This window comes from Arachis hypogaea, chromosome 15, assembly GCF_003086295.3.
Source record: "Arachis hypogaea cultivar Tifrunner chromosome 15, arahy.Tifrunner.gnm2.J5K5, whole genome shotgun sequence".
NCBI lineage: Eukaryota > Viridiplantae > Streptophyta > Magnoliopsida > Fabales > Fabaceae > Arachis > Arachis hypogaea.
The window spans coordinates 20,974,270-20,993,454 of record NC_092050.1 but is presented as its reverse complement, the minus strand read 5'-3'; the positions used below and the strand labels follow the sequence as shown (position 1 = coordinate 20,993,454).

Sequence of the window (19,185 nt, the reverse complement as noted above, 5' to 3'; positions counted from 1 at the left end):
TATAGTTATATCATTTTGACTATTAGTTAACCTAATCAAATTTAATTCTTGCGCCGTTAATCATTTGTTTTCGTAAATCTTTTTTTTAGTTTCATATTTTCAACCTTTCCTGTCTATTTCTTATTTAAAAATAATTTTTTATAAATTATATATAATGAATAGTATTTTAAGAATAAAAGTATTCACTAACTCTTTTTAATTTTTATCTCTCTATATAATTAATAATGTTCAACAAAATTTATTTTAGTATATATATTTTTATCTCCACTTTTAAAATTTTTTGGGTTTGTCACTAACTAAGAGAATATATAATTCTCTGTATTATTATTTGAAAGAAGAGAAAAATTAAAATACCAATAAACATTCAATTATCATTTAAATGTAGAGCATGTTGATGCTAAAATTTAAATATAAATAAGACATAATTATATTGAGTTAGAAAACAATTACTAGCACATATTTACAATAACACAAGCTAATTTAGAGTAATATTTTAAATCAATTTCTAAAAAAATTATAATGAGACAGTTTAATAATTAAAAAATTTTAATTATTGAATCCGTCTCTAATCTTTAATTTTGTTAGATATATTAATCATTATGTCAAATTTTGATAAAAAAAAATTAGACAAATCAGTCAACATAATAATTCTTAAAAAATTTTAAAATTCTCATGTCAGTTCCTTTTATATATATATATATATATATATATATATATATATATATATATATATATATATATATATATATATACACGAACACTTTAATATTTAGACTAATTTATTTAAGGAAATAAAATTTTGGTGATTGATTTAGTTTTTAAAATTTGTTGAGAACTAAAACATTAGATTAAAAATTTCTTAGGAACTAATTTGGGGTTATTCGTTAATTTAACTACAATAAGACTAACCAATTGTCAGTAGGTCACTTGCTGATGTGTCAATAATATATCTATGTAGATTTCTCTCCTTTCTAATAGGGACAAATCACCCTCTGAACTTTTGGCAAAATGCTCCGTTCCATAAATAGACTTATTCCATAAAACTCCTTCCTCTTCTTTGTCATCTATGTTTGGTCCTAACTCTGAAAACGTTTCTCCTTCCTTCCAAAAGAGGGTTACATTGAGGACGTGCAAGTGTGTTGCATCATTGTGTGAGAAGATATTGACTGTATTTTAAAGGATTTTTTTGAAACGGTAAAGAATCCTTCGTCTCCTTCTACTTATTTTATCTGTTATTGTAGTCTAGTTGAATAGTGTGTGAGTATTATGAATGGAAGTGGCGAAGTGTGGTTTGTTGGTAAGAATTCTTAACTGATGATGATGATTTTTTAAGAATTCTTAACTGATACATGTAGTTTTCATATTAATAAGTATACTTGGCATTATAGTTATTTGCGTTTAATTAGCTTTGAATTTTAGTTTAGTTATTTAATTGTGGTTAGGAATTTTGTAGATGTTTGTGTTTGTTGTCCCTATTTTCATCATGGTGGGAGATTTGAGAAAGATTCAAATGGAGTGTTACGATACATAAATGAAAAATTTGAGAAGTTTCCACCCATGGATGTTGATTTTGTCAACAAGAAGGACTTGAAAGAATTCTTTAGGGGATTAAGATATCTAGAATACAAAGAAATTTATTGGCTTGATCCAGGGCAAAATACATGGAGTTTGGGCTTCATGCTCTTAAAGATGACTAGGATATTAATGACATGTGTGAAGCTACCCTAAGTTGTCTAGAAAAAAAATGAGTTTTACGTCTACTTTGAGAATCCTGTAAGTCAACCAATGGAGGCTGAACCAAAATCACAAATAGAGCCAGAAATATAGGAAGAGCTTGTGGTGGTCACAGATGATTCTTCTTCAGATGATGGATATAAAAGTGTCAAGGATGAATTCTACAAACTTCCTCCTCCCAGTTATGAGACTGATAGCAGTGAGATAGAGTCTCCAAAGAGACGTGGCAAGAAAGTAAAAAGAAAAACATTTGTGTTTTCATCAAGAAAAAAGAAAGTGTCACTTAAAAAAAATGGTAAAAAATCTTCAAAGAGGTATGTCGGGAGGAGGAGGAAGAGACATGTACTATATGATGAATCTAGTCATGGTAATGGAACTGACACACTTGCTAGTGGGTTGGGTGTAAGAAATAGTTCTACTAATGGACAAGGTGATGGATTTGATTTGGGTTCAACCCATGGGCCAGTAGAAATAGATATGAGAGGCCCAATAGTAGTTAATGAGAAGAGTGACAGTGATGATTACAATTATGAATATGTCTCTAAAGAGTATCATATTCCAATTTCTTCTGAAGATGAGAAGACAATCCAAGAACTTGATTTTAATGAAGAAAATGAATATGAAAAGGTCCAATTTGAGCTTGGAATACAATTTATGACTATGGAGAGATTTAAAATGACATTAAAAGATGTCTTTGTTTGGGATGGAAGAGATTGCATGTATATTAAGAATGAGAAAGAGAGGGTAAGGGCTAAATGTGCAGAGGAGAACTACCCATAGTTGATATACGTGGCAAGGAATTAAAAAACAATGACATTTAAAATAAAGACATTCTACACTGAGCATACATGTTGAAGGGATTATGAAAACAACTTGATTGATAAGACATGGGTCACAGACAAACTAAAAAAACGGTTGACAACACAGCTTAAGCTAACATCTAGGAAAGCAATGGAGTATATGAAACAGGATTACAATGTCCAGTTCCATCAAAACATGATCCAGAGAGCTTTAAAATCAGCTAGAAAAATTGTTGTTAGAAACGAGAAGGCACAATATGAGAAATTGTAGGATTATTTACAAGAATTGCATAGTTAAAGACTATATCTAGTGTTCTGGTTAATGTTGATGTTATGATTAGGTTCTAGTTTGAAGTCTACAAAATACTCATGGTTTATTTAGAGACATTGTCTACTTTTTTGGTATTTGTTTTACTTTGAAGTTGCAAAAGTACTCATGGTCTGGTTTGTGCAACACTAGATATGTTTATATTTTGGATTCAACTTCTATAAAATATTCATGACTTGGTTTGTGAATTACTAGATCTGTTGGTATATTGGATTCAACTTTTATGAAACACTCATAGTTTGGGATGTAATTCCAAATGTATGCCAAATTTGAGTATTCAGATAGCTAACTTCATATTCAATGTTTGATAATTATATAATACAATAATATGGTAATATCTCAATCGAGTATTTTAAATTCTAATAGCACTATAGGAAATAAATGAAGTATCACTACATTTAGTATCATAACATGAATTGTTGTCTTCATATAATTTAGAAATTTCAATTATAATGTATTAAACAGTTGTCTTCTATTTACATAACTTTACACCCTGAACCAAATTCACTGAAAATTGATGAAATTAGAATTGTAAGTGCAACTTCAAGTAAGAAGGTAGTTAGGATTTTGCATTTCCACTGACTCCAATCTTTCCTCCATCTTTTTCAAAAGATTAACCATTCCATTCTGATTGACATCAGTTTTATGTGTATATGAACCAACATATTCATCAAACCAAGCAAAGTATTTATAATGTGGAGCTGTGGTCTACAACAAATAACACTTCATGGTAATGGCAACGAATTTTGAAAAACAACAAAAGTGAAGAACGTCTACCTTAAAATAAGAGTAACAAAAAGAGCCTATTCGGATTTCCTATTGTGCTAGATTCAAACAATATTGCATATGTACCACAATGACATGTGGGTACTATACGAATCTTTACTTATCTTGGTTTGTCCTTTTTCCTATACTCCCAGTGGAACCCAATGTCAGACTCCAGCACAAATTATTTCCAAGTCCACTACTTTTCTCAACAGTTCGTGAAGAAGAATATCTACCTTCTGTAGTCATAGCTTTCTTCAGGAGAAAATCACATTTTCACTATACACACAATAAAGACAATGAAGAATGACGAACAAAATGCTAAAAAACTTTCAACCACCACATGATAACCCTATTTATAAAACAACAACGTTTTGCCAAAGGTTCAGGAGGCAATTTGTCCCTATTAGAAAGGAGAGAAATCTACGTAGACACGTTATTGACACATCAGCAAGTGACTTGCTGGCAACCTGTTGCATGATTAGATTGTACAAATATAAAAGTAGATAAAAACTGATTTATGTTTCTATAATTGTTAGGGGGAACAAAGTCTATCGGACAAAAAGTTAGGGACCGAAAAGGGTATTTACTCTATACTATATAATATAAATTTAAAATATGATATTTTTCAAAAATTAATTATATAACATGTAAATCAATATTAAAGTTATAAAGCTCATTTGTCAAAAATATTGTACAAAACATCGATTTGATAATTTGGATGTAATTTAATATAATTATTCAATAAAAAAATGCACAAAAAAATTATACAACAATAAAAAAGTCTTGTGAAATTAAAATCTTTCTTAAATATTGATTTGTGTGTATTTTTTAGAGTCTTCATATAATAAATATAATCATTTAGTATACTCAATTCTAATTAGATAAATTTATTTTTATTTGTTGATGTGAATATTTTTTTAAGATGATACTCTATGGTGTAATTTTGAATTTTAATTATAACTTTTTTAGTTTATGTTTGAAAATAATTAAAGAAAAGAATTAAGAAAAAATGACTGAGAATAAAAATATAAAAAATATAATATATAAGTATAAATAAATTTTATTAACCATAATATATTGGAATGAATACCTAGTAAGTATATATATTCGTTGTTGTGTTAAAGTTAAACGTGTTTAGAGATGTTTTAGACAATCTATTTAATTCAGAAGATATAAAATAGAGTAATAGTGATAAAAGTGTTATTGAATATATTTAAGTAAATCTAAGGTTATATACTCTGAATATTTATAACTAAAAATTGTTATTATAGCAATTTTAATATAAATATTAATTATATTTAACTATTATATTTTAATTCAATTGAGATGATAAATATGAAATTTAATTGATTAGTGGTATATTTTAACGGATGTAAATTTTAAAACTATTGATGATAAACGATACTCATAAATAGATACAAATGTTTTAAATATTAGAATTTATATTCTTTAAATCATTACTATGTTGAAATTTATTTATTTATTATCTTAAAAAATTATAAAGTTACTATTTATGAAAAATTATTGATAATTTTTACAAATAACTAAGTCAGCTGAAAGGCAGCACCTCACCCAAGGGCAGTGAACCTCTTATAGCTGTCCATTTATGTCATTTAATGTTTAATTATTTAGAGGATTTTGGAGTCTTTCAAAAAGTTGCTAAAGGACAAAATTAATATAGGAACCTTTTGCTTATTGGGACAACCATGTTCCATGAAAGTACTTGGAACACCTCATAATTTTCCAAATAACTTTTGCTGTATATATGTTTGAATATGAAAGGCCAACTTATGCAGGCAGAAATAGAGATGTTATTATCACATCATTTTTGTTTTGAATTTCTCTCCACTTATAACTACTGGAACTAGTCTCCTAAAAAAGAAAAGAGACAGCAAGTCTAAATTAAAGAATCTATTGGCTTCGCGTCCTCTAGCCATAGGAGTGGACATAATGAATGTTGGAACAATCTGGTGTTTCTTTACATTATTATCAGAGTTTGAAGAAGTAAAGTAGTGAATGCCTCTGTAGTCTGTGGCAGTTCTATATAAGGGGACTGCGAAGCAAGCAAAGATTAGCAATTAGCACCACACATATTATATATAATGGCTACACATCAACAACAACAACCTCTTCTTCTACATTTCCATCATCAAAATAAAAAATCACTGTTGTTGATCCTTGGTGGTGTTGTCGCCTCAACAACTTTCATCGCTTCATATCTCATCATCAGAACCACCTCCTTCTCCTCCTCCTTCAGCCTCTCCATCCTCCTCATTGTCATCATCTCCATTCACAGAGCAACCTGCTTGGCCCATGTCTCAGAAATAGCACAACAAGACCTCATTCTGGTCACCACAAAAGACCACAACTTCAATCTTCTCCAATCCTTCCTTACGAAGTCCAACTCAGGCATCCGCCATCAAGATCCACTTCAACGGTAGTCTAAAGGAGGAAGCAGCTTTGCAAGTCTGTGCAGACCTCATGGACTTGTCCATTGATAGAGTTCTTCAATCAGTGGTGGCTCTCACTAAAAGGAACACTACTCATTCTCTGCAAGACGCACACACATGCCTGAGCAGTGTTCTCACTAACCATGCCACTTGCTTGGATGGCTTAGAAGGCTTCTCTGCTCATGCCATTATAGAGTCTCAACTCCAGGACTTAATATGTAGGTCGAGGACCTCTCTGGACGTGCTTGCTGCATGATGAGCGGATAATTTATACGCTTTTTGGCATTGTTTTTAGTATGTTTTTAGTAGAATCTAGCTACTTTTAGGGATGTTTTCATTAGTTTTTATGTTAAATTCATATTTCTGGACTTTACTATGAGTTTGTGTATTTTTCTGTGATTTCAGGTATTTTCTGGCTGAAATTGAGGGACTTGAGCAAAAATCAGATTCAGAGGTTGAAGAAGGACTGCTGATGCTGTTGGATTCTGACCTCCCTGCATTCAAAATAGATTTTCTGGAGCTACAGAACTCAAAATGGCGCGCTTCTAATTGCGTTGGAAAGTAGACATCCAGGGCTTTCCATCAATATATAATAGTCCATACTTTGCCCAAGTTTAGACGATGCAAACTGGCGTTCAACACCAGCTCTCTGCCCAATTCTGGCGTCCAGCGCCAGAAACAAGTTGCAAAGTGGAGTTCAACGCCCAAAATGGCACAAAAGCTGGCGTTCAACTCCAAGAATGACCTCTCCATGTGTAGACTTCAAGCTCAGCCCAAGCACACACCAAGTGGGCCCCGGAAGTGGATTTATGCATCAATTACTTACTTCTGTAAACCCTAGTAGCTAGTTTATTATAAATAGGACTTTTTACTATTGTATGAGGCATCCTGGATTGTATTTTTGATCCTGTGATCACGTTTTGGGGGCTGGCCATTCGGCCATGCCTGGACCTTTCACTTATGTATTTTCAAACAGTAGAGTTTCTACACTCCATAGATTAAGGTGTTGAGCTCTGCTGTTCCTCAAAGATTAATGCAAAGTACTACTATTTTCTATTCAATTCAACTTATTCCACTTCTAAGATATTCATTCGCACTTCAACCTGAATGTGATGAACGTGACAATCATCATCATTCCCTATGAACGCGTGCCTGACAACCACTTCCGTTCTACCTTAGATTGAATGAATATCTCTTGGATCTCTTAATCAGAATCTTCGTGGTATAAGCTAGATTGATGGCGGCATTCATGAGAGTCCGGAAAGTCAAAACCTTATCCGTGGTATTCCGAGTAGGACTCTGGGATTGAAAGACTGTGACGAACTTCAAACTCGCAAGTACTGGGCGTAGTGATAGACGCAAAAGGATAGTAAATTCTATTCCAGTATGATCGAGAACCTCAAAGATGATTAGCCATGCAGTGACAGCGCATCGGACCATTTTCACAGAGAGGAATAAGATGCAACCATCGACAAGGGTGATGCCTCCAGACGATTAGCCGTGCTATGACAGAGCATTTGGACCATTTTTCCGAGAGGATTGAAAGTAGCCATTGGCACCGGTGACATCCTTACAAAAAGCCAGCCATAGAAAGGAGTAAGACTGATTGGATGAAGACAGCAGGAAAGTAGAGGTTCAGAGGAACGAAAGCATCTCTATGCGCTTATCTGAAATTCTCACCAATGATTTACATAAGTATTTCTATCCTTATTATATTATCCTTTTTCGAAAACTCCATAATTATTTTATATCCGCCTGACTGAGATTTACAAGGTGACCATAGCTTGCTTCATACCAACAATCTCCGTGGGATCGACCCTTACTCACGTAAGGTTTATTACTTGGACGACCCAGTGCACTTGCTGGTTAGTTGTATCGAAGTTGTGACAAATTATGAATTAAGATTAGAGCACCAAGCCTTTGGAGCCATTACCAGAGATCACAATTTCGTGCACCAAGTTTTTGGCGCCGTTGTCGGGGATTGTTCGAGTTTGGACAACTGACGGTTCATCTTGTTGCTCAGATTAGGTAATTTTCTTTTTGTTTTATTTTCAAAAATTTTTCAAAAATCTTTCAAAAAAATTTTTCTCACCTGTTTTCGAAAAAATTTTCAAAAAAATATTTTCAAAAATATATTTTTCTTTAGAATCTTTAAGAATGAATTCTAGCGTTTCATGAAGCATGTTGAAGCATGGCTGGCTGTAAAGCCATGTCCAATTCTTCTGGATAGGGTATGTCAGGCGTGTCATGTCTGAGTTACATACTAAAGCTTGGCTGGCCATTCAGCCATGCCTGACCCTTTGATTGGAGCTTTAGACTAAAGAGCATAAGATTCCTGGAATTCATATTAAAAATTTTGGAATCCTTATTTTTCTCTTTCAAAATGATTTTCGAAAAAAATTAAAAGAAAATACAAAAAAATTCATAAAATCATAAAAATCAAAAATATTTTTGTGTTTCTTGTTTGAGTCTTGAGTCATGTTATAAGTTTGGTGTCAATTGCATACTCATCTTGCATTTTTCGAAAATTTTCATGCATTCATAGTGTTCTTCATGATCTTCAAGTTGTTCTTGGTAAGTCTTCTTGTTTGATCTTTGCATTTGCATGTTTTGTGTCTTTTCTTGTTTTTCATATGCATTCTTGAATTCTTAGTGTCTAAGCATTAAAGAATTCTAAGTTTGGTATCTTGCATGTTTTCTTTGCATATAAAATTTTCAAAAATATGTTCTTGATATTCATCATGTTCTTCATAGTGTTCTTGGTGTCCATCTTGACATTCATAGCATTCTTGCATGCATTCATTGTTTTGATCTAAAAATTTCATGCATTGCATCATTTTAGTGTTTTTCTCTCTCATCATAAAAAATTCAAAAATAAAAAAAAAAATATCTTTCCCTTTTTCTCTCTTAAAATTTCGAAAATTAGATTTGACTTTTTCAAAAATTTTTAAAAATCTAGTTGTTTTTATGAGTCAAATCAAATTTTCAATTTAAAATCTTATCTTTTTCAAAAATCAAATATTTGTCATTTTTCTTAGTTATTTTCAAAAATTTTAAAAATATTTTTCAAAAATATTTTTCTTATCTTTATCTCCTAATTTTTTAAAATAACATCATCAATTAATGTTTTGATTCAAAAAATTTCAAGTTTGCTACTTACTTGTTAAGAAAGATTCAAACTTTAAATTCTAAAATCATATCTTGTGATTTCTTGTGAATCAAGTCATTAATTGTGATTTTAAAAATCAAATATTTTTCAAAACTAATTTCAATCATATCTTTTCAAAAATATCTTCTTATCTCATCTTTTTCAAAATTTGATTTCAAAATTGATTTTCAAAATTTGTTTCAACTAACTAACTAACTTTTTGTTTGTTTCTTACCTTTTTCAAAACTACCTAACTAACTCTCTCTCTCTAATTTTCGAAAATACCTTCCCTCTTTTTCAAAAATTCTTTTTGATTAACTAATTATTTTAATTTTTGATTTTAATTCTCGAAAATTACTAACCTTTTTCAAAAACTATTTTCAAAAATCACTAACTCTTTTTCAAAAATTATTTTCGAAATTTTTCCTCCCTCATCTCCTTCTAATTATTTATTCATCTACTAACACTTCTCTTCATCTCACATCACTGCTCCTATCATCACCTTTGTGTTTGGATTCTTCATTCTTCTTCACCCCTATTCCTTTTCTTCTTCTACTAACAATAAGGAACATCTTTACTGTGACATAGATGATTCCTCTTCTTTTCTTGTTCTCTTCTCTTTCTTATGAGTAGGAACAAGAAAAAAGGCATTCTTGTTGAAGCTGATCCAGAACCTGAAAGGACTCTTAAGAGAAAACTAAGAGAAGCTAAATTACAACAATCCAGAGACAACCTTATTGAAAATTTCGAACAATTTACATGGAAGAAGCATCTCCATTCCTGCCATTGGAGCAAACAACTTTGAGCTGAAACCTCAGCTAGTTTCTCTGATGCAGCAGAACTGCAAGTTTCATGGACTTCCATCTGAAGATCCTTTTCAGTTCTTAACTGAATTCTTGCAGATATATGATACTGTTAAGACTAATGGAGTAGATCCTGAAGTCTACAGGCTCATGCTTTTTCCTTTTGCTGTAAGAGACAGAGCTAGAGTATGGTTGGACTCTCAACCCAAAGACAGCCTGAACTCTTGGGATAAGCTGGTCACGGTTTTCTTAGCCAAGTTCTTTCCTCCTCAAAATCTGAGCAAGCTTAGAGTGGATGTTCAAACCTTCAGACAAAAAGAAGGTGAATCCCTCTATGAAGCTTGGAAAAGATACAAGCAGCTGACCAAAAAGTGTCCTTCTAACATGCTTTCAGAATGGGCCATCCTGGATATATTTTATGATGGCTTATCTGAGCTATCAAAGATGTCATTGGATACTTCTGCAGGTGGATCCATTCACCTAAAGAAAACGCCTGCAGAAGCTCAAGAACTCATTGACATGGTTGCTAATAACCAGTTCATGTACACTTCTGAGAGGAATCCTGTGAGTAATGGGACGCCTCAGAAGAAGGGAGTTCTTGAAATTGATACTCTGAATGCCATACTGGCTCAGAATAAAATATTGACTCAGCAAGTCAATATGATTTCCCAGAGTCTGAATGGAATGCAAGCTGCATCCAACAGTACTCAAGAGGCATCTTCTGAAGAAGAAGCTTATGATCCTAAGAACCCTGTAATAGCAGAGGTAAATTACTTAGGTGAACCTTATGGAAACACCTATAATCCATCATGGAGAAATCATCCAAATCTCTCATGGAAGGATCAAAGGCCTCAACAAGGCTTTAATAATGGTGGAAGAAACAGGTTTAGCAATAGCAAGCCTTTTCCATCATCCACTCAGCAACAGACAGAGAACTCTGAACAAAGTACCTCTAATTTAGCAAACTTAGTCTCTAATCTATCCAAGGCCACTGTAAGTTTCATGAATGAAACAAGGTCTTCCATTAGAAATTTGGAAGCACAAGTGGGCCAGCTGAGTAAAAGGATCACTGAAATCCCTCCTAGTACTCTCCCAAGCAATACAGAAGAAAATCCAAAAGGAGAGTGCAAGGCCATTGAATTAATCACCATGGCCGAACCTGTAAGGGAAGGAGAGGACGTGAATTCCAAGGAGGAAGACCTCCTGGGATGTCCAGTGATCAATAAGGAGCTTCCTTCTGAGGAACCAAAGGACTCTGAGGCTCAATTAGAGACCATAGAGATTCCATTGAACCTCCTTATGCCATTCATGAGCTCTGATGAGTACTCCTCTTCTGAAGAGAATGAGGATGTTACTGAAGAGCAAGCTGCCAAGTTCCTTGGTGCAATCATGAAGCTGAATGCCAAATTATTTGGCATTGAAACTTGGGAAGATGAACCTCCCTTGTTCACCAATGAACTAAGTGATCTGGATCAACTGACATTGCCTCAGAAGAAACAGGATCCTGGAAAGTTCTTAATACCTTGTACCATAGGCACCATGATCTTTAAGACTCTGTGTGACCTTGGTTCAGGAATAAACCTCATGCCCCTCTCTGTAATAGAGAAACTGGGAATCTTTGGGGTGCAAGCTGCTAAAATCTCATTAGAGATGGCAGACAATTCAAGAAAACAGGCTTATGGACAAGTAGAGGACGTGTTAGTAAAGGTTGAAGGCCTTAACATCCCTGCTGATTTCATAGTCCTAGATATTGGGAAGGATGAGGATGAATTCATCATCCTTGGAAGACCTTTCCTAGCCACAGCAAGAGCTGTGATTGATGTAGACAGAGGAGAATTGATCCTTCAAATAAATGAGGATAATCTTGTGTTTACAACTCAAGGATCTCTCTCTGCATCTATGGAGAGGAAGCATAAAAAGCTTCTCTCAAAGCAGAGTCAAACAAAGCCCCCACAGTCAAACTCTAAGTTTGGTGTTGGGAGGCCACAACCAAACTCTAAGTTTGGTGTTAAACCCCCATATCCAAACTCTAAGTTTGGTGTTGGGAGGTCTCAACAAAGCTCTGCACATCTGTGAGGCTCCATGAGAGCCCACTGTCAAGCTATTGACATTAAAGAAGCGCTTGTTGGGAGGCAACCCAATGTTTATTTATCTAATTTTATTTTTTCATGTTTTCTTAGGTTCATGATCATGTGGAGTCACAAAATAAACGAAAAATTTAGAAACAGAATCAAAAACAGCGGAAGAAAAATCACACCCTGGAGGAAGCACCTGTCTGGCGTTCAACGCCAGAACAGAGCATAGTTCTGGCGCTGAACGCCCAAAATGGGCAGTATCTGGGCGCTGAACACCCAAAATGGGCAGCATCTGGGCGCTGAACGCCAGAATTGCACCCTGGAGAAGAGCTGGTGCTGAACGCCCAGAACAAGCATGGTTCTGGCGTTCAACGCCAGAAATGGGCAACAAATAGGCATTGAACGCCCAAAATGGGCACCAACCTGGCGCTGAACGCCCAGAGTTGTGTGCAAGGGCATTTTACATGCCTAATTTGGTGCAAGGTTGTAAATCCTTAAACACCTCAGGATCTGTGGACCCTACAGGATCCCCACCTACCTCCACTCACTCTCTTCTCTCTTCTCAATCATCCTCTATTCCCAATAAACACTCTTCTCCAAAACCCTTCACCTATCACCTCCATCCCTCTTCCCTATTAACCCTTCACCACCCAAACCCACCCATATGGCCGAACCTTAACCCCCCCTCCCTTCCCTATATAAAGCCTTCCATTCTTCTTCATTTTCACACAACACAACCCTCTCTTTCCCTTCTTGGCCAAAACACACCTCCCCCCTCTTCTCCATATTTTCTTCTTCTTCTTCATCTAATTCTTTCTTTTCTTGCTCGAGGGCGAGCAATATTCTAAGTTTGGTGTGGTAAAAGCATAAGCTTTTTGTTTTTCCATTACCATTGATGGCACCTAAGACCCGGAGAATCCTCTAGAAAAGGAAAAGGGAAGACAAAAGCTTCCACCTCCGAGTCATGGGAGATGGAAAGATTCATCTCCAAAGCTCATCAAGACCACTTCTATGATGTTGTGGCCAAGAAGAAGGTGATCCCTGAGGTCCCTTTCAAACTCAAGAGAAATGAGTATCCGGAGATCCGACATGAAATCCAAAGAAGAGGTTGGGAAGTTCTAACAAACCCCATCCAACAAGTCGGCATCCTAATGGTTCAAGAGTTCTATGCCAATGCATGGATCACTAGGAACCATGATCAAAGTAAGAACCCAAATCCAAAGAATTATGTTACAATGGTTCGGGGGAAATACTTAGATTTTAGTCCGGAGAATGTGAGGTTGGCGTTTAACTTGCCTATGATGCAAGGAGATGAACGCCCCTACACTAGAAGGGTCAACTTTAATCAAAGGTTGGACCAAGTCCTCATGGACATATGTGTGGAAGGAGCTCAATGGAAGATTGACTCCAAAGGCAAGCCGGTTCAACTAAGAAGACTGGACCTCAAGCCTGTAGCTAGAGGATGGTTGGAGTTCATCCAACGCTCCATCATCCCCACTAGCAACCGATCTGAAGTTACTGTGGATCGGGCCATTATGATCCATAGCATCATGATTGGAGAGGAAGTAGAAGTTCATGAAGTCATCTCCCTTGAACTCTACAAAATAGCCGAAAAGCCCTCCCCTGGGGCAAGGCTAGCTTTTCCTCATCTTATTTGCCATCTATGTTACTCAGCTGGAGCTTTCATAGAAGGAGACATTCACATTGAGGAAGAGAAGCCCATCACTAAGAAAAAGATGGAGCAAGCAAGAGAGCCCATTCATGGAGCTCAAGAGGCGTATGAAGCTCATGACCATGAGATCCCGGAGATGCCTCAAATGCATCTTCCTCCACAAAACTATTGGGAGCAAATCAACACTTCCCTAGGAGAATTAAGTTCCAACATGGGACAATTAAGGGTGGAACATCAAGAGCACTCCATCATCCTTCATGAAATTAGAGAAGATCAAAAAGCAATGAGGGAGGAGCAACAAAGACAAGGAAGAGACATAGAAGAGCTCAAGGACATCATTGGTTCCTCAAGAAGGAAACGCCACCATCACTAAGGTGGATTCATTCCTTGTTCTTATTTCTTCTGTTTTTCGTTTTCTATGTTATGTGCTTATCTATGTTTGTGTCTTCATTACATGATCAGTAGTAGTTAGTAACTATGTCTTAAAGTTATGAATGTCCTATGAATCCATCACCTCTCTTAAATGAAAAATGTTTTAATTCAAAAGAACAAGAAGTACATGAGTTTTGAATTTATCCTTGAACTTAGCTCAATTATATTGATGTGGTGACAATGCTTCTTGTTTTCTGAATGAATGCTTGAACAGTGCATATGTCTTTTGAAGTTGTTGTTTAAGAATGTTAAATATGTTGGCTCTTGAAAGAATGATGACTAGGAGACATGTTATTTGATAATCTGAAAAATCATAAAAATGATTCTTGAAGCAAGAAAAAGCAGCAAAGAACAAAGCTTGCAGAAAAAAAAATATAGGCAAAAAAAATAGAAAGAAAGAGCAAGCAGAAAAAGCCAAAAGCTCTTAAAACCAAGAGGCAAGAGCAAAAAGCCAATAACCCTTAAAACCAAAAGGCAAGGGCAAATAAAAAGGATCCCAAGGCTTTGAGTATCAGTGGATAGGAGGGCATAAAGGAATAAAATCCTGGCCTAAGCGGCTAAACCAAGCTGTCCCTAACCATGTGCTTGTGGCGTGTAGGTGTCAAGTGAAAACTTGAGACTGAGCGGTTAAAGTCAAGGTCCAAAGCAAAAAAAAGAGTGTGCTTAAGAACCCTGGACACCTCTAATTGGGGACTCTAGCAAAGCTGAGTCACAATCTGAAAAGGATCACCCAGTTATGTGTCTGTGGCATTTATGTATCCGGTGGTAATACTGGAAAACAAAGTGCTTAGGGCCACGGCCAAGACTCATAAAATAGCTGTGTTCAAGAATCATCATACTAAACTAGGAGAATCAATAACACTATCTGAACTCTGAGTTCCTATAGATGCCAATCATTCTGAACCTCAATGGATAAAGTGAGATGCCAAAACTATTCAAGAGGCAAAAAGCTACAAGTCCCGCTCATCTTATTGGAGCTATGTTTCATTGATAGTTTGGAATTTATAGTATATTCTCTTCTTTTTATCCTACTTGATTTTCAGTTGCTTGGGGACAAGCAACAATTTAAGTTTGGTGTTGTGATGAGCGGATAATTTATACGCTTTTTGGCATTGTTTTTAGTATGTTTTTAGTAGAATATGGCTATTTTTAGGGATGTTTTCATTAGTTTTTATGTTAAATTCATATTTCTGGACTTTACTATGAGTTTGTGTATTTTTCTGTGATTTCAGGTATTTTCTGGCTGAAATTGAGGGACTTGAGCAAAAATCAGATTCAGAGGTTGAAGAAGGACTCCTGATGCTGTTGGATTCTGACCTCCCTGCACTCAAAATGGATTTTCTGGAGCTACAGAACTCAAAATGGCGCGCTTCCAATTGCGTTGGAAAGTAGACATCTAGGGATTTCAGAAATATATAATAGTCCATACTTTGTTCAAGTTTATATGACGCAAACTGGCGTTCAACGCCAGCTCTCTGCCCAATTCTGGCGTCCAGCGCCAGAAACAAGTTGCAAAGTGGAGTTCAACGCCCAAAATGGCACAAAAGCTGGCGTTCAAATCCAAGAATGACCTCTCCACGTGTAGACTTCAAGCTCAGCCCAAGCACACACCAAGTGGGCCCCGGAAGTGGATTTATGCATCAATTACTTACTTCTGTAAACCCTAGTAGCTAGTTTATTATAAATAGGACTTTTTACTATTGTATGAGGCATCCTGGATTGTATTTTTGATCCTGTGATCACGTTTTGGGGGCTGGCCATTCGGCCATGCCTGGACCTTTCACTTATGTATTTTCAAACGGTAGAGTTTCTACACTCCATAGATTAAGGTGTGGAGCTCTGATGTTCCTCAAAGATTAATGCAAAGTACTACTGTTTTCTATTCAATTCAACTTATTCCGCTTCTAAGATATTCATTCGCACTTCAACCTGAATGTGATGAACGTGACAATCATCATCATTCCCTATGAACGCGTGCCTGACAACCACTTCCGTTCTACCTTAGATTGAATGAATATCTCTTGGATCTCTTAATCAGAATCTTCGTGGTATAAGCTAGATTGATGGCGGCATTCATGAGAGTCCGAAAAGTCTAAACCTTGTCCGTGGTATTCCGAGTAGGACTCTGGGATTGAATGACTGTGACGAACTTCAAACTCGCAAGTGCTGGGCGTAGTGACAGACGCAAAAGGATAGTAAATTCTATTCCAGTATGATCGAGAACCTCAAAGATGATTAGCCATGCAGTGACAGCACATCGGACCATTTTCACAGAGAGGAATAAGATGCAACCATCGACAAGGGTGATGCCTCCAGACGATTAGCCGTGCTGTGATAGAGCATTTGGACCATTTTCCCGAGAGGATTGAAAGTAGCCATTGGCACCGGTGACATCCTTACAAAAAGCCAGCCATAGAAAGGAGTAAGACTGATTGGATGAAGACAGCAGGAAAGCAGAGGTTCAGAGGAACGAAAGCATCTCTATGCGCTTATCTGAAATTCTCACCAATGATTTACATAAGTATTTCTATCCTTATTATATTATCCTTTTTCGAAAACTCCAAATAATTATTTTATATCCGCCTGACTGAGATTTACAAGGTGACCATAGCTTGCTTCATACCAACAATCTCCGTGGGATCGACCCTTACTCACGTAAGGTTTATTACTTGGACGACCCAGTGTACTGGATGGTTAGTTGTATCGAAGTTGTGACAAATTATGAATTAAGATCAAAGCACCAAGCTTTTGGAGCCATTACCAGAGATCACAATTTCGTGCACCACTACACTTCTGCCACCGTTAGAAAGCGATCCTCAACAACTCCTTGAGGAGCCACAGAACGGAGATTTTCCGTCATGGGTGACACGCAACGATATGAGGCTTTTGGAGTCTGTGGCTGCTGATATAAAGGCTAATGTTGTGCTAGCCGAGGATGGAAGCGGCAAGTTCAAGACGGTGGCAGAGGCTGTGGCTTCTGCACCTGACAACAGTAAAACAAGGTACGTAATCTATGTGAAGAAGGGAACGTACAAAAAGAATGTTGAGATCGGTAAAAAAAAGAAGAACGTCATGCTTGTTGGTGATAGTATGGATAAAACAATAATCACAGGGAGCTTGAATTATGTGGATGGAACTCCCACCTTCCAAACTGCCACCATTGGTAAAAGTTCCTTTTTCTATTCTCATTTGTTTGATCAATTCTCGCCACTAAGTGTTCATATAATGTTATGTCTTGGATTAACTAAAATAAAATTGATTTCTCCTTAGTGTAATATTTTAGAGAGAATAAAATATATTTTAAAAGTAATAATAAATGAAGTGGATCCTAATAAAATTTTATGATAGAAGAACATCGTTACGACCCAAGGAAGAGCGAACCCTAACTAGAATACAGGCACTTCAATTCAGCAATGTAAGGTGACACCAAGCTCCGATCTGAAGCCTGTGGTCAAGACTTATCTGGGTCGTCCGTGGAAGAAGTATTCAAGAACAGTGGTGATGGAATCCTTCCTAGACAATCACATCGATCCAGCTGGATGGGCTGAATGGAATGCCGAAAGTAAGGACTTTCTAGAAACACTGTATTACGGAGAGTACATGAACAATGGGCCGGGTGCTGGTACCAGCAAAAGGGTCCATTGGACCGGTTACCATGTGTTCTGGCAAGGATACTCTTTTCTGAGGTATAGCTGGGTTATGCTCTTTCTGTCACTACAACATCTTAGCTCGGAAGCGTAGCCCCCTTGCGAACTTGAACCCAAGCATAGTACCTGCAAAAAAGATTCCGACGCTTAAGTCAGTGAAGAATTACTTAAAAAATGAGTATATAGTCAGTGAGTTGATGTTTTATGATCTGTCCTTATATCGTCGGCCCTCAACTTGATTTATAGTTCGTGTGAGGTTGAATTGTTTTTTGGTTGGTACCGAGATCTTCGTGCCGACGCCAATGTGAGATATTTGGGGGAGAGGTTTAGTGGGATAGAGTTTTGTTTTGTTGAATAGTCTGATTTTGATATGACCGAGGTATAAAATATAAAAATTCCTGAGGTGTCGTCCACCAGTCTATCAATGTTGCTTCGGGCAAGCTTTGTTCAGATCTGTAAAGTTCACACACATGCGTCATTTTCCCGAGCTCTTCTTAACCATTACCACGTTCACTAACCATGATGAAAAACGAATTTCTCAGATGAAACCTGCATCAAGTAATTTTTGTGTTTCTGTAGTTGCTGCATTTCTTCTTTCTGTGCCCATATTTTGTTTCTTTTGTCTTATAGGTCAGGCGTTATGGTTGACTGCTAGCTTGTGGCATATAAAGTTCGGATCGATCCCTGGCATGTCAGCAGGTATCCATGCGAACAGGTTGAAGTTGGAATTTAATGTGTCAATCAGCTTTTGTTTTGTTCTTGCAGAGAAAACAGAACTGATGTTAGTAAACTGGTCTGTTTTCCTAAGTTGTACCATCTCTAGGTCATCCGTTGGGGCAGGATGACTGTTGCTGTTCCTTGGATCTAGCTCGGCCAAGGTTGGAATGCTTTTCGAGTTGTAAACAGAATGGACTCTTGTGATAATCTCCTTTGGGTTGACTTTCAAACCCACATTGTAGCATTGTCTAGCCTCCTTGTGGTCTGCATGGACTGTTGTTATTATGTTATCATGCACAGGAAACTTAACACAAAGGTGAACTGTAGAGATGATGACTCCAAAGGAGTTAAGAGACGGACGCCCCAAAATAACATTATAGGGACTTGCACAGTCGACTACTAAAAATTAAATATCTAGGGTTTTTGAGTTCGGAGACTCCCCTAGTGATGTTCTCAGCCATACATAACCTGATACAAGGACTCTTTCTCCGGAGAATCCTACCAATTCCCCGGGTGATGGTTGTAGTGCTTTGTCATTGAGTTGCATCCTCTTGAAGGTGGAGTAGAATAAGACGTCGGCACTACTCGCCGGGTCGAGTAGAACCTTTTCT

General features: G+C 36.4%; 1 pseudogene; it reads left to right on the top strand.

The window, feature by feature from the left end:
* The first annotated feature begins 5,732 nt into the window (after nt 1–5,732).
* LOC112748073 (pectinesterase 2.1-like) lies at nt 5,733–18,977 on the top strand (annotated as a pseudogene).
* The last annotated feature ends 208 nt before the right edge of the window (nt 18,978–19,185 follow it).